The following is a 21,566-nucleotide window of genomic DNA, read 5'->3' as shown; positions in this document are numbered from 1 at the left end:
ACCCTGCTCATGTTCTCCCGCCTGCTAGAACAGAAGAAAGCCGTCACCCAGTACCTCTACAACTGGAGTAGAACGAAACAGTCTGGGAAGATGGGGATGTTCTGGCCCGACAACTGGACACTGATGAAAAATGCATGCAGGCTCATGCGGCCGTTTGAGGAGGTGACCAACCTGGTGAGCCGCAGTGAGGGCACCATCAGCGACTTAATTCCCTACGCGTACTTCTTGGAGCGTGCTGTGCGTAGAGTGGCGGATGAAGCTGCGAATGAGCGTGACCAGGAACCGTTACGGCAGGAACAGGCATGGGACCAATTTTCATCAGACCCAGCTGTTTCCTCAACACCTGCGGCAGCACAGAGGGGGGAGGAGGAGGAAGAAGAGAGGTCGTGTGCAGAAGACGAGTCAGACTCAGAGGATGATGAGCAAGGTGTTTCTTTGGGGGAGGAGGAGGAGGAGGAGGAGGGGACAGCGGCAGGACAACAACCGCAGCAGGCGTCGCAGGGGGCTTGTGCTGCTCAACCTTCCCGTGGTATTGTTCGCGGCTGGGGGGAGGAGGTTGACTTACCTGACGTCACTGAGGAAGAGCAAGAGGAGATGGAGGGTACTGGATCCGACTTTGTGCAGATGTCGTCTTTTATGCTGTCCTGCCTGTTGAGGGACCCCCGTATAAAAAACCTCAAGGGGAATGAGCTGTACTGGGTGGCCACACTACTAGACCCTCGGTACAGGCACAAAGTGGCGGACCTGTTACCAACTCACCGGAAGGTGGAAAGGATGCAGCATATGCAGAACCAGCTGTCAACTATGCTTTACAATGCCTTTAAGGGTGATGTGACGGCACAACGCCAGCAAGGTACCACTGCCACTAATCCTCCTCCCGTGTCCACGCAGTCAAAGACAGGACGCTCCAGCGATCTCATGGTGATGTCGGACATGCGGACGTTCTTTAGTCCAACGCCTCGCCGTAGCCCTTCCGGATCCACCCTCCACCAACGCCTCGACCGGCAGGTAGCCGACTACCTGGCCTTAAGTGTGGATGTAGACACTGCTGTGAACAGCGATGAGGAACCCTTGAACTACTGGGTGCGCAGGCTTGACCTGTGGCCAGAGCTGTCCCAATTTGCCATCCAACTTCTCTCCTGCCCTGCCGCAAGCGTCCTGTCAGAGAGGACCTTCAGCGCAGCTGGAGGCATTGTCACAGAGAAGAGAAGTCGCCTAAGTCACAAAAGTGTTAAGTACCTCACCTTTATCAAAATGAATGAGGCATGGATCCCGGAGGGCTGCTGCCCGCCCCAAGACTAAGTCAGTCCCCGCACACACAGCATCTCTGCCTGCACGCCGTGTGACTGGCTGCCTGGCCTGCCCCAAAAAGACTAAGTCGCTCCCAGTCCCTCCACACAGCATGTCTGCCTGCAGGCCGCTTCACTACCTTCTCCGCCACCACCAACAGGGTCCGGGACTCCAGGCGGATTGCTGAATTTTTTAGGCCGCTGCTAGCAGCGGCCGCTGTAATAATTTTTATGGTGCGTGTACATGACTGCCTAATTTTTCTGGCTGCACTGAGGGCAGCTGCAACAACAAAAGAAAAGGCATGTACATGCGCCCATTCCCCTTCGTGATCATTACCTTGCCGTGGTGAAGGGGCTTGCGTATCACAATGAAGCAATGACCGGCGCCTAGATGAGTGTCTCGGGGGGCACACAAAAGATAATAAGGTCGTTGCTTCATTGTGGTCAGACCAAATTTGATCAGCTGGACAGTCACTGTTCTGTCATTCAGCTACATCAGCCAGGCCGACCATATGGGCTGTAAAGCCACAAAAACCTGCACTCTCGCCATGGTGCGCACCAGTCCAGCACGGCCGTCACTAGTACAAACAGCTGTTTGCGGTGCGTTACACGGTGAGTTTGGTGTGTCAGTGTGAAGCAGTACCTTAATTACACTACCTGATTGATGTATACACATGCAAGATGTTTTAAAGCACTTTAGGCCTGTCATTTAGCATTCAATGTGATTTCTGCCCTTAAAACGCTGCTTTGCGTCAAATCCAGATTTTTCCCGGGGACTTTTGGCGTGTATCCCACTCCGCCATGCCCCCCTCCAGGTGTTAGACCCCTTGAAACATCTTTTCCATCACTTTTGTGGCCAGCATAATTATTTTTTTTTTTCAAAGTTCGCATCCCCATTGAAGTCTATTGCGGTTCGCGAACTTTAACGCGAACCGAACGTTCCGCGAAAGTTCGCGAACCCGGTTCGCGAACCTAAAATCGGAGGTTCGGCCCAACTCTAGCAATGACTCGAAACACCACTGGGGGAATGGAAAATACTGTGCTCCCTGCGCTACTTTGCGGTGTTTGAGGGGCACAAACACTACCAAATATTGATATAAATGGGGAGCGTTCACAAAGGCTTCCTAATATAAATCTTTGAGGGAACAAAAGCTACTTATTACTGGTGTGTGTGTGTGTGTGTGTGTGTGTGTGTGTGTGTGTGTGTGTGTGTGTGTGTGTGTGTGAAGGAGGGGCACACATAGACTACCTAAAACTAATTAAAGGAATTAAAGGGGCACTATGGTGAAAAATTGTAAAATGTAAAATATGTGCCAACATAGACAAATAAGAAGTATGTTTTTTTCCAGAGTAAAATGAGCTATCACTTACAGTAGGTAGTAGAAATCTGACAGAAGTGGAAGGTTTTGGACTAGTCCATCTCTTCATAGGGGATTCTCAGCAAGGCTTTTATTCTTTATAAAGATATTCCCTAAAAAGGATTTAAACAATGATGCTTGCCAGCTTTTCTGCTCGCTACACAGTTTTTTGGCAGTTGGGCGGAGCAGCTGCCATTCTCTAAGTGCTTTTGAAATTAAATAAATCCCTGAGAATCCCCCCATGAAGAGATGGACTAGTCCAACACCTGGCGCTTCTGTCAGATTTCTACTAACTACTGTAAGTGACAGCAACAAAGGAGAAAAGTAATTAATGGCTAATTTGACTCTGGAAAAATGTACTTCTTATTTGTTAATGTTTGCACATATTTTAAATTTTACAATTTTTCGCCATAGTGCCCCTTTAGGAGAGGACACACAATGGCTACCATATACTGACATCTGTGGTGAAGGAGGGGAGGGGGGCATGAGACTGTCTAAAACTAATATCTGGGGGGAGATGAGGGCAAAGGCTACCTCATACCAGTTTCAGGTAGTCTTCAGACTCCCAGAGACACTTCCATGATCCTGTCATTACAGTTCCTGGCACTCTACATTGGTTTCCATGGGTACATAGGCATTACGATGTCATAAGCCCTGCATGGCATGCCTGGGGCTTTTCTCAATTGCCAGAGAGACATTTGAATGCCTTACCATCATCAACACTGGCATACCTCACAAAATGACAAAATACAAATTTTACAAATGTATTTTCAGATTTTTATGAGCACAATGGAAAGAGCCTCTGGGATCTAAGAAAACAAGGAGAAATATGTAGGTTAGCGTTCCTCTCAGTGTGAGCCCCAGATACGGACAGCACTCCACTGTGACGGAGCTCTGTGACAGGAATCACAAGTGACAAGAAATCTTCATTTCTTCTGAACTAATTCAGTTAATACCATGGCCCTGGGAGCTCACAGTGTTTATGCCACCAACTGTCCGCATCTCTCACCTGGGCCTTAGGGCATCATATAATGAAGTGACAGCCACTCCACGCCGTTATCATACACGGCCAGGAAACCGGTCAATGGCCGACATCAGCATTTCACTACTAATGCGTTCAGCAAGATTCTCATGGGTAAATGGCTGGAACAGCGTGAATTCCACAATGCACTGTATTATTTATCGCGCTATGATGTGCAATTTTGACTTTGCTGCTTGGTGCATGTCTGTAGGATAAACCCTTTATTAAGGATTCCTCTAATCCTTTATGAAACAATAAGTTCTCGATAGATGAGTCCTGAAAACACATCGTGGCTACGCTTGTTTCTTGCTGGGCACATTAGTAGGCTACATCAGTACAAAGGGGAGAAGAGAACATCTGCTTTAACATCACATTCCAAGTCCTCTATGAACCATCACTGTCAGACTGAAACTATGTCCAGATTACCATGATGATTATTATTCTTATTACAGATGTATATAGCATCTCAGCTTTTATGTCTGTGGATTGTAAAATCACTATAATAGAAACTACCTACACATAAAGTTACATGGATGAGAATGATTAATAATAATAATACTATTGTGTACAGCGGCATAGCTACAGACCTCAGGGTCCGGAATTTGGACTCCCCCCCTTCATTCCTACATTAAATAATGTGCTCCCTCCCACACCAGTATTGTAGCCAGATGTGCCCCCCCCCCCACCCCCAGTATGGTAGCTAGATGTGCCCCACTCCCTAATGCCAGCCCCAGTATGATGGCCGGGTATAGGTGCCTTCAGTATAGCTAGCCAAGTATAGGTGTCCCCAGTATAGCTAGCTACAGTAATGACATTAAAAGCGGACCTGAACTCAGAACATCCTCTCCGCTCTAAAAGATACACAACAGCATAATAAACTTTACAGAATAACATGTATTTGTTACAGCTGATACAAATCCTAAAATAAATCTGCAGTGTTTCTACTTCCTGATTCATGGAAGCAGACTGTAACCTTTGCGGAATCGTTTTCGTGGTCAGCACACGAGATGTGCACTGACACAGCGAAAATCTTCCACAAGCGTATAATTGGGTGAACCCAGGCTAGGTGCAATGCACCAGCAGAGGGCAATTCCCACCGGCAGAGTACAATCGCTGCACGACCACAGATGCCAGCTGGGGATTGTACAGATCAAGATAATGCGGGGCTGAACAGCCCATAAAGAGAAAGAGCACAGGGACAGGACGAATAAGTGTTCACCAATCTAGTTGCGACCCTGCGATGGTGAACACACATCAGCAGAAACAAAAGTAGGAACGCGATCGTGAGAAAGGCGATCGCCAGAAGTGACACAAGACAGACTAGAACAGAACACAAGAGGAGCAAAGGCACAGCAAATAATACAATGAGAATGATAAAGAAAATAACAAACGCTAACTAAACACGAACACCGCACTCATTCGCAACAGCAAACGCGTTTATAGCGCGGTCTCCGCGTGTTAAGCACAACAGAGACAAGCACGCCTAACTAACCACCGACAGACAAACACGAAACAAAGAACGTGAACGCTTGCTTAACTGTTACCTCACCGAGCCTACAGCAAGCGCCCGTATCAGACAAGACAGACAAACGAGAATCAGGAACTAGGCAGAAAGGATCCACCGCTCTTCCGCCAGAGCAAGTGTGATCCAAGCAGGAACACAGATCAGAAAGATCCACAGCCGCTAACGCTAGCGGCTAGTGCGATCTAAACAAGACAGATCAGATGAGGTAGCTGGAAGCAACCGCAGCTCCAGCTTACACTCCAGAAAGTAGATCAGAAGGATCCATAGCCACTAACGCTAGAGGCTATTGCGATCCAGGCAAGACAGATTAGACGAGGTAGCCAGAAGCGACCGCAGCTCCAGCTTACACTCCAGAAACTAGATCAGAAGAATCCACAGCCACTACCGCTAGAGGCTATTGCGATCCAGACAAGACAGATCAGAAGGGGCTACCAGTAACTAACGCAGCGCCGGTTAGCACCCCAGACAAACAGAACGATTTCCTGTCGACCACCGCTGGGACAGGACAATCGTAACAGACAAAAAAACAGATATGCAATCCTAACTGCACTAGGGAAACTGCCTAGTGCAGTCCTAAGAATTACTCTAAGATAACTTTAACAAGAAGTAGCATGGCTGACACTCTAGGAGTGTTTACTACAAACCCTGAAGGAATGACCAGCAAAGCATTCTGGGAGCAGAAAGCTCTTATAGTGCCAGTCATCAAAGGAGTCAGGCAGGGGATTTGCATAACGAATGTATGCAAATTCCTCAGCAGCAGAACAGTCCAAAAACTTGCAATGGAAAAACAGGTCTCTCTTCCAGAGGCCTGCAGCCCACAGACTAGAGGAATGGTCAAACAGCTGTTTGCCTGTGCAGCCAGCTGAGCGGATCATCACACAGACATATTGTTACCAGCCAGTGCTTTCAAATGCGCTTATCTGCTTATCTGCCATAGGCAGTCATGTGACTCAAGCTTCATACACCCGCTCAACAAAAGTCTTTAAATTCACAATTATCAAACAACTTGAAGAGATTGGACAAATTCTGTTAAGTAAAATATCACTGATAAGACGCAGCTCAAGTCAATACAATAACAACATTTGTTATCCAACAGTTGGATTGACTTGAGCTGCGTCTTCTGTGCATTTAAAAGACTTTTGTTGAACGTGTGTATGGGGCTTCAGAGGAAAGATCAGATTACAACTTGTGATTAGACACAAATGAGGGGGAATTAGACAGGGTAATTTCTGTAAATACATGCAGGGTGTATTTCTCTATATTTTCCTTCTGTCCTGTACTAGAGTTCAGGCCCACTTTTAAGGGCAGCTTTCAGGATGGACTGTAAAGTCATCACATCATGACTAAAGGTGGCCACACACCATACAATTAAAAGATCCAATTTTACACCAATATGATAATTACGATCGGTTTTCTTAAAAAATCAAAAGTTTTTTTTTTTTTTTTTTCATTCGTTTGAGAATTTGAATTGAATTTCCAGTTTTTATTCGATAAAAGAAGATTGGGAGTGTTGGAATTTTCTGATAAATTTTTATCAAAATTGTATGGTGTGTAGTAGATTGTCAATTACTTGATGTACAGACCCAACCAATTTTTTCTGGGTTTTCAAAAAAAAAAATTTTATAATTGGGGAAAAATCTCACTAATATTATAAATGCGAAAGTTTGGATGTTTGGATGTTTGTTACTCAATCACGCAAAAATTGGCTGATTTGAATGAAATTTGGCACACACATAGTACATTACCTGGAATAACATATAGGATACTTTTTATCCCCATAACCAAAAAGTGGGCAGAGACAAATACAAATGTCACTGGGAAAATATAAGCTGCAGCCATTGTTACACTATTAGTGCTAGGGTACTCAAAAGTTGCACAGTTTGTCACTTTGTGACTGGGATTAATATTCAGAAAAGTGGGTGGAGCCTACACAAAACAATCAAAATTCACCTATTGATTTTCAAGGGTAATATTTAATTGCTGCCATTCCTGTACTGTTAATGGCACAAGCCTCAAACCTGGTACAGTTGGTCATTGGGTGAAAAAGTGGGCTAAGCCAATACCAGCCAAATACATACCCCGGCAATGCCGGGTTATCAGTGGGTGGAGACAAATACAAATTTCACTGGGGAAATGTAAACTGCATCCATTCTTACACTGTTTGAGGTAGGGTTCTCAAAGCCAATCAAAATTCACCTGTTGATTTTCAAGGGGAATTTTAAGTTTCTTGCACTATTAATGGCACAAGCCTCAAACCTGGTACAGTTGGTCATTGGGTGATTGGGGTTCAAACTCAGAAAAGGGGGTGGAGCTACAACCATTCAGATTTGTTTCATTTCAATGGAAATTATTGATGCCAAAGACCGCAAAGCTCACAAACTAGGTCATTGAGTAATTGAGTAATTGTGTGTTATGGTAAGAAAATGTGGGCAGAGCCAACACCAGCCAGATACATACTCGGGCAACGCAGGACCATCAGCTAGTTTAACATATGTGTGTGGTACATTGGTCATATTTTTAAAATGTTACAATCAGTCAGAAAAATTGATTGCAATTTTTTAATTGAAAAGATATTTAACCTCCCTGGCGGTAAGCCCGACACAGTGTGGGGCTAGCTGCCGCAGGGGATCGCATGGCCCTGGGAGGATTTTTTAAAATAAAAATGGCTTAATTTGGTTAAGCTAGTACTTGGCTAGCTAACCATGTCCCCCAAGTGCCTCCAGTCCCTTCTGATCACCGCCGATTGCCGCCGACATACGTACCCCCCAGGGATCCCGCGATGGCGCAGCCTCCCAATCAGCACCCAGCTTCGCTATAGGGAGGATCGGAACTGCGCATGACGTCATGAAGTCGATGACGTCATGTCCGATCATCGCCATAGCGACGAGTGAAGCGAATTGGGAAGTTGCGGCTCTCGTGGGATCGCGGATGGGTGAGTGTTGCCGGAGGCCATCGGGGGGGGAGGGGGGGGTCAGACCGGGGCAGGGGGACTTGGGGGCCACAGTTAGCTAGCCTAGTGCTAGCTAACGGAAAAAAAACCCACTTCGAATTAAAAAAATCCCTCCTGCGGACGCAGCCACCGCATCTGCGTGCCGCCAGGGAGGTTATAAAATTGTATGGTGTGTGGCCACCTTTAGGGTGAACTCCTGAAAACTGTTATTTTATTCTGTTTTACGTATGTTGTAAAGAGAAAGATTTCCATCATTGTGTATCACTATATAGAAAAGCATTATTCCAACAGGGCTTGATAATCCACAATACCATAACTGCTCATACATACATAGCTCCCTACTGTCCCTCTTTTGGAGTAACAGTCTCTCTTTGGGAACCCAATCCCTATCTCCCTCATTTGTTCCTCTTTCAGGACTAATGTACAGATCTATGTAAATATATGTATTTTTCAACTGAAAAAAAAATGATTCCCATTCTTTACATTGATATCTTTCTTGTTTTCAAATATTAATATGAAGGAACATGAATAAGGATAGAAAAGACCAGTGTGGTTTAAATTATTAAACAACATATTTTTCTTATGAAATCTTTATGGTATGTGTGACTAGGGGTGTGCTGGGGCATGATTAGGGGTGCATCAGAGGCGTGGCTTAAGTGTCCCTCTTTCTCATCTCAAAACGTTGGGAGGTATATATATAAAACAAACATACCGAATCTGTGTGGTGAGGCTGTTGGGCGGTTTGAGCAGTGGCCAGCCTAATGACTGTTTCGTCTACCCAAGCGTATTCAGAGGTTCTGTGGTAGCATATTAATCACATACAGTGATGGGTGGAGGCAAAAATGTACAGTGGGAAACAACTAATGCAGAGCCTGCAGGAGACTTATGTTGAACCATATGTCAACCTAACTCACTGTTAGTTGCTCCGCAGGCCCAGATTTACCTCACAGGAGCCTACAGGCACAGATATCCTGGAACATTAGACTTTCCCCTCCATGAACCTACAAACACCTGCCTAACTGCACTGCAAGGGTGCTGGCTTTCCTAGCTGTCACTTCTCCCTTACTTCCCTTTCCCTGCTGTCATAGCTACATTTAGTTTTAGGTAGCTAGAGGTACCCTCAGCATTAACTTGCCTCTGGCTGAAGGGAGATCTCGTCAGTGGAATGCAAAGAGCCGAGTGAGTAACCTCTCATTTTCATTTACACTCCGCTCGGGACTCTGCATAGGTCGTCAAGGGAAGGAGGCAATCGAGGAGCAGAGTGAGCCGCCTTTCTATCATCAGGTTCCTGTAGGCACTAGCCTACAGTGCCTTATTGTAAACCGGCCCTGGATGCACCAACATCCCATTTGCAGGAACTTGATTCTAGTGATGTTACCTACTGCAAGAGAGTATTTCTTACATTAATCAGTTAGGGCATTTAGAATAAAAAAACACTACCCTGCTGCATGACACAAGTTATTGACTGTCACAGAAGGGTGAGGACAAACTGGGCCCCAACCGTCCTTGGGCTCCAGAGCAGCCATTATAGCTGTTATGGCTATTGCTACACCCCAGCATAGAATGGACAACTCATGGTTAGTGTTTTGAACGCAAATATGCTATGCTTCAAAAATCCGATTAATCTCTCTAGGCAATTGGAATATTTAGTATACAACACAGCTGTTGGTCTGAGCCATCCGTTCCTACCATATTTTATTCTATATAATAGTTGGAGCATCTCCTGGTTCCTGTCATGTACAGCTTCAGATCCTGACCTCTGGAGCTGACATTTCTGTTCAGAAATTCCCCTCTGTGGAAGTTCACTTGGTGACCTGATATCTTGTTTCAGTGTGATTCCAGGGAGGCCAGCCATTCCCCACAAACAATTCATTCATCAAGCAATGCAATTAAGCAATTATTGTTAGTGGTTTCTTTTGTACATCAAAACAAACATCCTTCACACTGTGGATCACTCATTAAATAGCATGCTCTCAGAAGGGGATTATGAAACAAGAACTACATGGATGAATAAAGATGGTATTTACTTTTTAATAAACACATGCTGATATTGGAAATGAATAAAGGATGTCAAGGATAGATACATAAATGAATACATATATAAATAAATAAATAATAGGATGAAACAGTATCTTAATGAAGTTGCTGCAAATTACCTCAACTCTTTCTGTTTGACCTTCAATACAGTTTCTACCTTGGTTGCATCCACAGGTGGGTGGAACCAAAGATTGACTTCATTCCAATCAGTAGCTGATGCGCCCTTTTTTCTTGATAAATAGTTACCTTTTCTCAAATAGATCATCAGGGGTTCTGTATGGCTGATATTTTGGGTAAACCCCTCCCACAGTGTGATGTCATGACCAAGGTCCTGACAGCTTGCTGTCTGTGAACCTTGTTGCATTATGGGAAATAACAGCTTTTTCCAACTGCCAAACAAGCAACAACTCCCTCTGTGCATTGAACTCTCAGTAATGAACATTCCTCTCTGATCACCTGGCAGAACTAAAGGTGTCCCTGCCAGTGATACATTTCTGAAGGTAGATCAGGGAGAGAAAAGCTTTTACAATGGGCAAACACATACTAAATAATCCATAAATGGATATGGTAAACAATAAGCAATTTTATTAATTATGTTATTTTCACTGCAGTTTCTTTTTAAAGGCTAAGTATCATTTTATTTTTATATTTTTCAGCGCCACTTCCTCCCACCCCTTCTAACTATCTTATGTGGTCTTCCCTTCCCTCAACCCTCTCCCCATATACTCACTGAACAAACAAAGAAGAAAGACACGGCACATAATAGGCTGTGACATTGAAGCTCAGTGAATACACTATGTTTCAGGTGGAGCTCTTCCTTAGGTATCTATCTATCCCCATATACTCTCTCTGGGAGCCTGAAAGTCCCAGCAAAGGCAGGGTGCTTCCAACTGTGCCTCCACACACATGTGATTGCAGGTCACCATGCTACTACAGCAGCCAAGACAAACACACCGACATTTGGGAAGGGTTTGATGTTTGTGCCAATCACCCATTCCATTGCTGCTGATTGGAGGGGAGGCATGGTTGTTATAGCTAAAAATCCCCCCCCATACATGTCATGGTGGGAGATGTTATTGTGGTGGTGTGACATGGTGGGGGAAGCAGTAATGTTAGAGGGATGAGGGGTTCCTAGGATGAAGGTGGCTGTGATAAGGGGAACCAAAGGAACTCAGCATAGATGGAATGATCATGTTTCCCCCAAAGTTGAAGACTCTTGGGGGTAAGTAGGAGGGTAGGGGATTTGTATTAAAGTCTATGACCAGTCTCTATTGCAGTTCACACTCATTATAACGCATGTGTTATGCAACTGACCACTGTGAACCCAGCCTGAGGCTGGATTCACAGTGGTCAGTTGCATACCACGCTTGTTATACTGAGTGGGAACTGTAATGGAGACTGCATGCAGCGAGATAAAAAGACCCTATCAGTTACAATGCATTACTGTGAACAGGTTCATAGAACTGTATGGGCAGTGAGTTGACTCGCAAAATTATTCTGCAATGCAATTGAGCACTGTGAACTAGGCCTCACATAAAGTGCTCACATAAAGTGTACCTGAGGTGACATGATGAAATAGACAGGTGTATGTACAGTACTTCAGTGGCTTCCCCGATACTCCATAACCCCTCCGCTGCCAGCCAGGATCCTCTCTAATGTTCATGCGCTTCCACTCTGAGCAGGTGCCAATGGGTTCACGCCTGCACAGTAGTATGGTGCCAGTGCCACTTGTGCACAAAGAAAAAAAGTCATGCATGAGCGGCTCTGTGCTACTGGCCACAGCGTAGGGACTGCTTATGCCTGTGCTGTGCGGCTGTGTTGGTACACAGAAATCAGTGCGGCCCTGAGTCAACGTATAATGTCATAAACTGTTTAGAGGCTCCAAGCACAGGTGGGATGTAGGAAGACTGGGGGGCATACATCAAGGGCACAGGCGCGGGGTATAGCCAACATTTTATAATATTGTCTATGGTTCAGTCCACAATACATGCATTTGCAGAACGCAATCTGAAGTCCGGGCTGCGGTCCGGGCTCCGGTTTTCAAAAATCTGGATGTAAATGGATAAAAAACGGATCTGTGCTGCATTTTTGCAGCACGTTTCCAGTCCATTTACGATTTTAAAAACGTTCCGTGGCCATGGGTGGGAGGGCCGTGACACGGCGAGCGGTGGAATGCAAGGAAGTAAGTGAGTTCCCCACTCGCTGCTGGATTGATTTTAAAAGAAACTAGCTGGAGTGGGAGCGGGGAAGGGGGGACCCAGGTGAGGGGGTGGGGTCCGACCCCCCTCCCTACCACTGTGCCCACTGCCCCTCTTCCTGCCTGCTACCCCCTCCAGCATGGCGGCCCCCTCCCCACCCACAGACAGGGCTGGAACACTGCAAATGTATCCGTTTCTGTGTCCAAAGCTGTCTGTCTAGAGGGAGATCCGTTTTTGCATTGCTTTTCACTACCCCTCCATGTATCCGGGGTCCTTGAAATACCTGCAAATCTGGACTCTCCGTTCAGTTTTTCAAACCGGATCCCCCGGAACGCCCATGGATCTTTTTTAAAATGTGTGAAGATGGCCGCTATTTTTAACATTGGTATCCGTGGTTCCGGTTTTGGTCCAGGACAAAAAATGGAGCCATGGATAAGTTTCATATACAAGTGTGAACCGACAATATATACATATTTTTTTGTTTCTTCATGTAATAAAATCTGAAAATAATGTCTATAACAATGATAACAAAAATGTAGGTACAATTGTAATAACTATAGTAAAACATTGGTAAACATTACCGCTATTGTACTACAACTAAACTTAACCCTACTTACACTCAGAACCCTCTCTCTACCTATCCCTAACCTTTAGGCCACCAGGTGGTGCCTAACCCTAAGACTCCCCTGGTGGTGCCTGACCCTAAGACTCCCCTGGTGGTGCCTAACCCTAAGACCCCCCCCCCTGGTGGTGCCTAAATCTAAGGCCCTGTTCACAGTGGTCAGTTGCATTGCAGAATAATTCTGCATGTCAACTGATTTCCCATACAATTTTATGGTCCTGTTTACAGTAACGGATTGCATTATTCTAACTCGCTGCATGCATGCTTTGTATTAATGTCTAGGGCCAGTCTCCATTACAGTTCACAGGCATTATAATGTGTGAGTTATGCAACTGACCACTGTGAATCCAGCCTAAGACTCCCTTGGTGGTACCTAACCTTAAGGCTACATTCACAGTGCTCCGTTGCGGTGCGTCATGACGGAGGTTTTGTAACGTCGGAAATCGCACATCAATGATCAGTCAATGCGACGTTCAGAGTGCACGCGGTGCGATGCGCGTCAACGAGGTACGTAAAAATAACGGCGATCCTGCTCTGCGTTTATGCAAATTTGTCGTTGACGCGTTCAATGTTAACCTATGGTAACGCTTTCCTGTTCAAAGTGGTTGGCTGAATGTTATGACGTTGTAGTTAGTGCACATGCGCATTTAAATACAAATCATGTGTTGTCAATTTTATGTTACCTGTTGTAGGTATAATGAGGCGGAGTTAGCCTCATGAATGGAATAGTTTTGTGCTATTTGGAGATGGCAGGCCGCAAGAAAAAACTTGCTATAGATATAGATGACCTAATAAGTAGGGTGCAGACGCACCCCGAACTATATGATCAGACCCATTCTCGTTTTAAGGACAATGTTAACAAGAAGAAAATTTGGGAGCAGATAACAGCTGCCTTCTATTCTGATTGGGATAGCCAGGAAAATAAGGATCAAAAAGGTCAGTATATAACTAGTCCTGTAAGTTTTTTGTATATTTTTGTTATATTTTCCGTTGATTGTTTCAAGTTTGTATAGACTGAGCGTGGCTTGATGGCGTAATCCCTGTGTTAATGAGTATGTAATGTTATAATTGTCAAAAACAGATGTGTAATGTTTAAATTTTGAGAACGTGAGGATGTGTCCGGGTCACCTACCACGTGTATATTGTACGTAGTATTATGGTTTTTTATTTATCGTATGGAATTTTTAGATCGCACCCACGTTTGGATCGCATACAAACTATGATGTTGAATTCGTAAGTAAGGTAGCGTATTTTGTTTATAATGTGTTTAGTTTTTTGTTTTTTTTGGTAACATGTGGTGCTTTTCAATGCAATGGCACCTTTTTTTTGTCCTCTTTGAAAATTTTATTAATAAACAAAAAAACACACAACTTGCTAACTAGCGTAACTTTTTTTGAACATAAAAACATTGTAACATGTTGGAACTATAACTACTCATTTCTGTGCTCATCAGGATGCAGCTCTGCATACATTATTTGCACCCACACCACGATAGAATGCATTGTGCGCAACAGGAACAAGTATTCGCTTCTGCTGATGTAATAATTGTTGGCATCTGTAAAAAACAAAACACAAAATAAATTTAAAATCTCAGTGTGATTATGAAAAGGTTTCAAACATGTGCCTTTGTAGTCCTTTGCCCTGAAAGTTAATAATCATTCTTTAATTCCAACAGTTCAGCAGCTTAGTCTGTAAGTGCATAGTGTACTGCATAATAAGCTGTGATGTCTCCTCTCCCCTACACTCCATTGGTTTGCCTGCACATGTGTCCTATACACTCACCATAGTGTCCCCAATCTCAAAACACATGTATTGTGATGACACACTACATGAGGAGAGTCACCTTTCAAGGGAGGCGAAAACTGGATTATTGCACAGTCACTGTATTATAGAGGGGAGGTTTTAGGCCAGCTTCTAGTGCCCTATACTCAGCCTTTACACACTGCCCTGTGAAAGCACAGGAGTGTGTCATGTTGACATAGGTGCAGAGGGGATAGATGAAGGCTCAAAGGGGTACCTAAGGAGGCACAGTGAGACATAGTTAGGAACAGAGGTTTCAACACATAGCCAGATCATCCACAAGTCAACATTGGCAGGTGCCTATTCCATGAAGTGTTTTCATGGCCAGAGTTTATGTGCACATACAAAAAATTCTGTATCCAATAGCTTGTTATGAAGTGTGTGTCAAACATGCATAGTTGTGTTTGGCAACATTTCACAATAATCTATCTGTGGTTGCACAGGGGGTCAGAGATGGCAAAAGGGGACACAAGGACACACAAAGAGGCATACAGTGAACAATATGGAGGCACAAGAGGAAATACTTTAATGTACAAACCACGTCACAGGCAATACATAATGGTGGTTTACTGGCTTGGTTTGTGGTCTGGCCTTAAAAAGGGGCATGCTTCCCAGCAGCAATAGTGTGAAATCACCAAGTGAGTTGTCCTTGGTGTGGCTTAAAAATATTATTATTGTGATTAACTCACTTCCATCGGTTATGGTGTTGCTCCCTGATTGTTCATTTTCACGACGTGATGTCTGAGGCTGTGGTGGGACATCTGTTGCCTGTTCAACTACATCATCCAAATCCAGTGGCAATGTATCAGCTGAAGAATTTACGGAAGGTGCAGGGCTTGGTGAAAATGCCATTGTAGAGTTGTCACTGGAGGAAGAGGTTGGGATATGTGGTGGTGGTGTGTCAGGTGGTGGTGGAGTTTGAGTATGTGGTGGTGTGTCAGGTGGTGGTGGAGTTTGAGTATGTGGTGGTGTGTCAGGTGGTGGTGGAGTTTGAGTATGTGGTGGTGTGTCAGGTGGTGGTGGAGTTTGAGTATGTGGTGGTGTGTCAGGTGATGGTGGAGTTTGAGTATCTGGTGGTGTGTCAGGTGGTGTAGTAGTTCTGGCAGCTGTTGCTCTGGTCATTAGATGAATGTCTTGCTGTCTTTGCAGACGACGTGTCCTGAGGCGTCTTCGTTCCTCTGTATGACAATACAACATGAATGTTAAAGTACACAGCAATGGGAATGAAGATTTCCATTTGTTTATCATTTTGCCAAAATGAATAACTCATAGTGGTATATTTACCCTGTCTATATTCCTGCTTCATTTGTTCCAGCCACTCTACGTCCCTTCTTTTTAGGTCACACCAACGTTTCACAATAGAGCTGATGGAGTGAAGCTTGAAATAATTACGCAAGAATAGTGCCTGCAGGCTAAGCAGAACACGATGCTTCTGATACCTGCTCCTCATGAGGTCATAATTGTTGCGAAACATGGTCTGAAAATCAAGAAAAAAACCTAATTCAGCCATCTCTAAGATATCATGTTATAATTAGACAATACATTTCACCAACAATAGAAGCACTGGTCCCTCTAAAGTCGCTAACATCCTATTGCAGCTGAGGCCTCATTATATGTATTGGCATGTAAAGAAGGCACATGTTAATGATCATATCTGTAATAGTAAGGTGAGGTCATAAAATGTATTGTGACATTCAGCCATTATTGTAAATAATCCTGTTACATGACAAAGTGAACGTGAATGCCTACCAAATATTATAAGGTATGGGATGGGTGTGGGATGTGGTATGAAGTAGAAAGTGCACTTACTTTGGCTAAAATTTCTTTCTCCTCCTCGCTGAAGACTGCTGGTGGCATCTTGCTCAAGGCGCGGTCTGTGTGCGTCTACACATAACAGGATAAGCGTCTAGACGCACTGTTAAACCTCATTGGATCACATGACGGCACGCTTTAGCGCCACTCAGAGACGTCTTAAAGTAGCCGCACTCTTTCGAGTTGTATGCGGTTGTTAAGTCGCATAATGAATACGATAGCATAGAAAATATTACTACTGCTTTTGAGTGGAATATAAGCAATGCTTATAAAACATTACAATAACATGGTGTATGTATTGTGCCTATCAGAGCTAAATGTATTTATCTGTGTAAGTTTCGCATATCACTTATTACAAATATGTATGTAACTGTCTAATACATACATATAGGGCTTGATTCACAAAAGAGTGCTAACAGTTAGCACTCTTTTGAGAATAAAGCCCATAGTGTATTGGCTGTGCTATATTCTTAATTTATCTGTTGTTTTGCAAACTGGCATAATTATTTGGCCATTTGCTGAAATGTTTTACTAAAAATTGTTACATGTTCCACATTTCTAACAGTAAATGACACCTAAAAGACGCACTTCACGCAGCTTTATCCAACATTTTGGGAATTGTGTGATAATGTACCTCATGGTAAAAATCGAATTGTAAATTGACAAAGGTGTTATGGATGTTTTCCCACTTTTAACAATAACACCTTCCATAAATGTACAGTATACCACCTTAGTGACTTCATAAATCGATTTTACACATCAGATACTTTATCTAGCTTAGGATATAGTGTTTGATAACGCTTATTGAGTTAAAGGTATAGTGATCATAATTATATATGTTTTTAACATGTTATATAAATGATTTACATGTTTGCTATGCATATAATGATTTATTCTTATATGTATATTTCAGTCCTTGAAATGCGAGATCGTTGGAAAGCTGTGAAAGATAACTACAAAAGAGAGATAGAAAAGGAGAAATGTGCAAAAAGTGGAAGTGGACCAGCCTATGTGAGCAAATATTGCCACTTTCAGCAGCTGGAATTTCTACGTCCTACCTTTGATGGAAGACAGTAAGTGTGATAAGACACAGCTTTTAATTGTGCTTATATATATATTTTTCCACGAAGTGTAGTTGCTAATGTTTTTTCCAGCTTCTGGGGCAATTTTGTGCCACTAGGGGCCCACAGGCCTACATTTTGTCTGTATGCTACAATCCAACATCAGTGTACATGTTTGTAATAGTGGTCATCATGTGTTAAATTTCAATCTCCTCTGATTACATAGGTCAGATGTTAATGTCACAATTTTATACTGTGAGTTCGATGTATCTTGATTTACAGTGTTTGTCTGGCACATTTGAATATATGGCCTCTAATAAAAGCAGCATACATATGGCAGTACTTATGATTACATATCTTACATATATATGTAATAATAAAGCATTGTATTTTTTCTTTGTGTAGGACTGAGGATAGCTTCCAAATTGATGCATTGGAGACAGAGAGCAGCCACACTCAAGATGGAATGTCACAAATGGACACACTAGAAGCTGCACCATCCACAAGCCAAAATGCCCCTACTGGACGAAAGAGATCTCGTGAGTTAGTTGGACCGGGAAAAAATGTGGATACCAATATGTTTTATGCTTTTCAACAATTGATGGAAAGATGGAAGCAGAGCCAAGAGCAGATGTCACCTATTCAAAAATTGGCCAATAGTCTGGTTACATATATGGAGAAAGTCCCTGAAGAATCACTACCATTCATGCATAAAGAAATTCTTGATGTTATTATTAAATACCAACACAATACAAGTATAAACAGTCACAGCCAAGACCAACACATTAATACAGTATGTGAAGATTCCCAACCTCCATCTATACATTCCCAACATCCATCTATACATTCCCAACCTCCATCTATACATTCCCAACATCCATCCATACATTCCCAACCTCCATCTATACATTCCCAACCTCCATCTATACATTCACAACATTCATCTATACATTCACAACCTCCATCTATACATTCACAACCTCCATCAGCACATTCACAGCATCCATCAGCACATTCACAACATCCATCTATACATTCACAACCTCCATCTATACATTCACAACCTCCATCTATACATTCACAACCTCCATCTATACACTCACAACCTCCATCAGCACATTCACAACATCCATCTATACATTCACAACCTCCATCAGCACATTCACAACCTTTGGCTAAAAGTTATGCCGCCACTCATCCATACGGTTCTTCACAACAAATACATGCACAACAAAGACAATTGCCATATTACAAACAAAATCATCCTGAACATATTACACAACACTATATTCCTAACAATGAACACAATCAGACACAACCACACCCTCAGCCATTTAACTCTCAAATGCCATCACAAACAACAAGCTGTATTGAAGAAACATCATCTCAGGAATCTCAATTTTATTAAATAATTTTCATGGTAATTATAATGTGATTTGATTTGACAGTGTCATAATGAATGTAAATATGTTACTTTGGTTTATTTGGGTACCCTGTTGTAGCATTGTTAAGACCTCAAATAAGGCCTATAATGCTGCACACATTTAAAACAATTAACATGAAAATAAACCCATTTCAAACGTTCATTGTGTCAAGATTTTTTATTTTTAATATGTAATACTTTACCCTACAATTACAAACTATAAGGACTACTTACACATCAATGAACTTTCAATCAGTGTGTTTACATAAATTCAAATAAAATGTCCTATTGTGGTTTTAAACTATTTGAACAACTACTCATCTTGCCATGCAACATATCCGTCAGGGCTTACAAAATATTGTGCCATAGAATTGCGCATATTTAGAGCATCAGAGGTGCCACGTGGGGGGTTTGCTGTCACATCTTGCATAGCACAAACCTGTGGGTCATCTGGTCTACCACCTTCTCTTTGCCTAACAAAGTTGTGTAGACAACAAGCTGCTTTTATGACAGCAACAGCATTTGGCAAATCAAGCTGAATAGGTGTGTGTAGAATCCGCCATTTGCTTACCAAAATGCCAAAGGCACATTCAACAACACGCCTTGCCCGGGTTAGGCGTTTGTTAAAAATGGTGGTAACATCATTAAGACCTCGTGATGGATAAGGTCTCATCATATGAGGACCAAGGCCAAAAGCCTCATCTCCCACCAATGTATATTGGTAAGCTGGTTCTGCTCGTCTTGGCCATGGTTTGGGAGGTGGAAAACCCAAAAGACCTGCTTCCATTCTTTGATAAAAATTTGAATGATGGAAAATAAAGGAATCACAGGAGCTGCCATAAGAACCAACATCAATATAAATGAAATTACTGTTTACATCAGCAATAGCCAAAATAACTAAAGAAAAATAACGTTTATAATTATAATATCGGCTCCCAGACTTGGGAGGCATAATGATGCGCACATGTTTGCCATCAATGGCTCCCAGACAATTTGGAAAATCAGCTATGTCCCAAAAACCATCCGCTATCCGTTGCCATGTGCTTTGATCAGGTGGGGCCATGTAAATTGGAGCCACTCTCTTCCAAATTGCCTTACAGGTGTCTCGAATGATGTAAGCTATTGTGGATTTGCCCAGACGGAAAGAATAATGTAGGGAAGCAAAAGACTGGCCCGTAGCCAGATATCTGTAATACAAAATAACGAAACACACACCATTACACATCAATGTTTCAAAATTTAGAACACTATACAACAACCTTGTGAAAGCACTCATTATAAAGAGATTCATAATGGTTTTTACATTGTACAACCACAAAAATATCCTTGAACAAGGATTACCACACAAAAATTTACTTACATTACACACTGGTCTGTAAGTATCAACAACACCAAACATATTGTATTTACATTCAACAGACATTAACTTATAGGTATTAATTGAAAGGATATTATACATCTTCATGAGTCTTGTTTGATGAAGCCTTGCAAGACTACAATAGTTATATTTGCAGACAAATAAAAACATATTGACAACACTATTAAAATATTAACATGTGTTCGATAGATAATCATACTACTTAGGAGCCCTTGCTTACACATGTCACATGCATTTTTGAGAAAAACAACACTTTGACAATATAGTTGCTAAGAACGTTTACACGAAATAACACATTTTTAACATTCACATAACTATGCCAAGTACATTATATAGAGATTTATTAACATCATACCTCAATGTCACCAATAGTTTCTCCTCTGCTGAGATAGAAGGTCTGAAATTGACATTTTCTTTGGTAATATCAACACGAATAAGCTCCAAGAGATGTTGAAAGCTAATGTGAAAATGAAAAACACATTTAATAGGGGCTCACACACTAAATTACAGCAAACATTGGCAATTGTTAGAAAAATAACTACTCACCTTGCTATTGACATGCGGGTAAAATTAAAAAAACTTCTCAGGATCAGCTATCAGATCAGGGTACAAAACTCCAAAATAGCCCTTCTCAACCCTTTCTTCTAGGAGAGGATGTACCCAATACCTCCTCCTCCTCCTCTGCCTTTGTAAAAGGCGCATAAAAAATAATAAACAACCACCACCAAACATTTGCTCATCTATGCTAGCGCACATACTGACTAACCAACTTCACCTACACCTCCGATTTTTCAAACATACAAATGCTCATTTATAGTTGTAAATGTGCGACACAAACGTCGCATATTATGATGCTATTTTGATTGTTGTGCCTCCGTTAAATCGCATGCTAACGTTACCACTTTACTTGCTATTTAGCGTTGCGTTTTAGCCACGTTGTGTAACAGCGCAACGCGCGTTGGCACTGTGAACCTAGCCTTAGGCTGGGTTCACAGTGGTTAGATGCATAATGCAGGTGTTATAAGGAGTGTGAATCACAATGGAAACTGGACATAAACTATAATACAAAGCCTGCATGCAGGAAGTTAGAAA

This window comes from Hyperolius riggenbachi, chromosome 4, assembly GCF_040937935.1.
Source record: "Hyperolius riggenbachi isolate aHypRig1 chromosome 4, aHypRig1.pri, whole genome shotgun sequence".
NCBI lineage: Eukaryota > Metazoa > Chordata > Amphibia > Anura > Hyperoliidae > Hyperolius > Hyperolius riggenbachi.
This window is presented reverse-complemented; position numbering follows the sequence as displayed.